Genomic DNA, 4,217 nt, shown 5'->3' with positions numbered 1-4,217 from the left:
CACATGCACATACCCATATAGTAACTATGTTTAAAACTTAATTTCAATATTGTTGAGATTTACTAAAAATGTGACCTCAAGTGGCATTAGCAGCCAAAGTTTTATTGTCTATAGGCAATAGATGACATAAGAAAGGGCCTCCTCTAAAAATATACATGCGATGTAACAATTTTTGTGACCTCTACTTTAATCACCCTAGTTTGAGCCACCAGCATATCTGGTCTGGTCTTTTGCACTCATTGGTCTCTCTCCTTCATTACTGTCCATGTTCACAGTTTAACTTCCATATAGCAGCCAGAGTGTTATTTAAAAATTATAATCGAGATTACATGACTCCTTAGCAAAACCTAAAGGCCTTATCTTGCATTGTTATTCTATTCATAATTTGGCCTTCAGCTCTATTTATGAACTTAACCCATACAACTCTCCCCGTTGTTGACTGTCATTCAGGGAAGTTGGCCACTTTGCTGGTCTGAATATTCCAAGCCCACTCCTATCCAAGCCCCTTTGCTCTTAATGTTCCTTCTTACTGAAATGTTCTTCTTCTTTACCTCTTCTAGGAATTGCTCCCTCAGTTTATGTAAACCTCAAAATGACTTACCTGTCTTATCTTAAACAGTTAGTTTCTCTCATTCTGTGTTTCTCTCACCCTGCTTCATTTGCCTGTATAGGTTTTAATAGCTGAAATAATATATATGAATAAATGCATGTGTATTTGTATATGTTGCTTCTCCCACTATCGGAATGGAAACGATGAGAGACCTTGTTTGTCTTGTTTACTGGCGAACTATTAATTCTAAAAGAAGCAAGCTCTTCAATAAATATTTCCGAACCAGTGAATGTGTGTCTATAGAAGTACATGAACAAGGGCTAGTCTTTTTTTGTGTGTAAGTACTTACTAAAGAAATGCTAAGAAATTCACAATAGAAATTGTGTAAATGTCAAAAGAAAAAACAGTACTTATCTATAAACATGTTACTTGTGGAGCTTTAAAAATTCACTCATGCATCTATCCACCTTATCACTAACAACATTAATTTAAAAATCTCAGTCGGGTAGGTGTTTTGTGTTTGTTTATTTTTTAAGGTAAAACAGTGTTGGTTCATAACAGAAACTCTTCATCAGATAAAAGAGCACATATTTAATTTTGTAATTTAGTAATTAATTTTAGCATTTAGTGAGACAATATGTAAAGATATGCAATTAATTTTGATTCACAACTGTCAGTAAAGTATTAAACTTTATGAAGTATTTATAATTATGAACTCTGGCATCATATTAGACAAATGTTTCTGCAAATTTAACATCATGTGTTTTGATTTTCATTTTATATTCATAAAAATTCATGCTATAGCATATTCATTACATCTAACAATGAATTTTAATGAATAATTATAAACATGAATTCACAAATATTCATTAAGATGCATGATTATGTTAGAATGTTATGGAAAGCAGTAACTGTCCAGGCTTAACAGCATTTTTTTTTCAGAATTTAGTTCATTGACCTCTTCTAAAGATATCTCATTAGCATAACAGAATAACTTTTTTAGGATTATGGTCAAATTGTTTACAAAGAAATCTAAACATAGCATTAAATCCAACATCTCTTTTATATGACAAAATATTAACACAAAATCTATGTCATAAGTAAATATTTTTAATAGGATACGAAAAGATATAAACTTTCTTTTCTTAATCATTTTATATGATAGAAAAATCTGTAACTTTGATCAGAAACCTGTAGAGAACCAGTTCAGATGTGAGGCATTTTAAAGTAACGGCTGAAATGGTTTATCTTGCTTCTCCTTTTATGAATGCATAGAGACACTCAGACACTCCATGTAAAGATTGAAGTGAGCTTTCCACTTCCTAAAGTAATGAGCTAATACAGATGAGTCCTTAAAAACACACAAATGAGGTGGAATTTTACAACAATGAAAAATTAAACTGTAAACAACCAATGCCAAAATTTGATGGCTTATAATTAGAAGCAGATGGGACTAGATTGGAGGTGAGTGTTCAGTGCTTGGCCTACAGAGAGCCTTAACCCCATGCCAGCCCGAAAAGATAGATAAGACCATGAGCTCTCCATTCCTTGCAGTCAGAGTTTCCACATCCAGAAGTGACCGAAGTTATAGGGAAAAAAATAGTAAGTGGGTAAAAATGGCTAAAAAACAGGTGGAAGCATACTAATTATAGTCACTTATTGTCTAGTCAGGTTAAAAAGAAGAAAAACTGGTAGAAATTTATTCTGAGCGGGTACTGCGGACTTGAAGAAGTACTTTGTGTGTGTGTGTGTGTATGCATAGTTGTTATTGTTAATAAAAATATCCAAACCTGGATATAAGACAAAGAATGGATTAAATATCTTTTCATATCATACTGGAGCATTGCCTAACAGGATTACCCAGCGACTATTTAATTGAGGAAAGCATTTTTTTTACTTGCTATTTATTATTGATAAGAGTTGAAACACTGTGTTGTTACATGTTACTTGTATTTTTTCCAATAAAAATGAAAATGTTTTCCATTTGATAGAGAAGATAACTTCAAAGGTTTCATTTCAGTTTTGTCATCCAATAGGTTATTCAACAGCGTTGCCTTTAACTTAGAGAATTTATTGCAACATGCCTTCCTCGATTGACTATATAAATTTCTCTTCTTCATATTGTCTTTCAATCAACTTTACTATTCTGCTGAGTTCCTCATTAAATAAATCTTTACCATGTATGCAGTCTATATTTATAAATTACACATTGACCCTACCATGGTGGCAAAAGAAAGATACTACCTCAGAAGGGAGATTCTCTAGGGTTCTGCTGTAAACGAGGATGTGAACAGAGAGAGCTGTTCGCTTAAGTTTCTCTTTGAAGATACATGCCCCTATCTAGATTTCCCTATCTGCCTATAATTTCTATTCTTTTTTCCCCAAAAACTATTTCACAAATCTCTTAAAATCTCTTGTTCTTATATGATCCATTCAGGCAAAACTGGAATCCTAGATGATCCCAATCATCTGTCCTATTTATGTCTGTACAAGATGTAGCTGCATGCTGCCCTGTACTGTAAGGAGTGGATAGACTGGAACCAATACACATTCATAGTTACCTAGACAAGTAGAATAGAAATCTTGTTATGCTTCTTCCGTCCACTCTCCATATTCTTGTATATTCTCAACAGGTGACTTTGTCTCCTACTCAGGGAAAGTAGAAACAGTGGGATAGAAATTTTCTCCACTTCTTAATACAAAGATCTATAAATATATAAAGCTACCTGAATTTGCCTGAAACTGCATACATCCTTTGACATTCAGTAGTAGGTAAGAGATTAATATTAGGGATATTTAAGAATAAGAGCAAATAGGGATATTTAAGAATAAGCGCAAGATACAAAAAATGTATATAATGGGAGTCAATTTTCTTAAAAAGTTATATACGAATATTTCATAGGAAATGATATTTAAAAATATGAAATTATTCAGAGTGGTTATCTGTCTGTTGTGAGGTCATTGATTATTTTAATTTTCTTCATTATTTCTTTTTTTTAACTCCATGTTCCTCCACTGTATTCCCCCATTCAATCTTGGCTGCCACAGTCAGACAGAAAGAAAACATGAGGACCCTTTTTTCTTGCATTTGCCCTGGAACCTTACCAGCAGACAGTTAACAGCTCCAGGTCTGTCAAATAGATGCATTCTTCATTACATTTTATGTCCTTCAAGTTCTAGCTCTCTAGATTTTTTAAAAGCTATTTTTCATCTACTCAGTGATTTGTTTCTTAAAAAGATGTAACCATGTTTCCTCAGGCTATATGTAAAATAACTCCCTTCTCTGAAATTAAAGTTAAAAGTGTATTTTTGTTTTGTTTTATTGAAGGATAAAACAAACAAACGAAAAGTTTTGTTGACCTTTCCACATAGCAGTCCCACCCTGCACAGAAGTTAGTCCCTAACAAGAGACAATTTTTACCCCCCAGGGACATTAAACTCATTTTATGTATTTTTTTTCCATTTTATCAAGTATCTTAACTCAATGACCTATGATATACAGGTTTTATCCAAATTCACAATGTCTACTGAGAGTTTATTTTAATAACCAAACTTTCTCCCAAAGAATCATTCTTAGGTGGTAACCTCTTAATTTTACATGTGATTTAATATTAGGGACAAATATTATACAGATGTAATAATTTGTGAAGCCTCTTCTGTATTCTGT

At 32.8% G+C, this 4,217-nt stretch overlaps 1 pseudogene; it reads right to left on the bottom strand.

Annotated features, from left to right (window-relative positions):
* Positions 1-3,563: 3,563 nt before the first annotated feature.
* LOC111745438 lies at positions 3,564-3,697 on the bottom strand (annotated as a pseudogene).
* Between the last annotated feature and the right edge of the window lie 520 nt (positions 3,698-4,217).

Source organism: Pteropus vampyrus, unplaced genomic scaffold, assembly GCF_000151845.1.
Source record: "Pteropus vampyrus isolate Shadow unplaced genomic scaffold, Pvam_2.0 Scaffold155, whole genome shotgun sequence".
NCBI lineage: Eukaryota > Metazoa > Chordata > Mammalia > Chiroptera > Pteropodidae > Pteropus > Pteropus vampyrus.
Note: the sequence above shows the minus strand (reverse complement) of the source record. Positions and strands in the feature narration are given on the sequence as shown.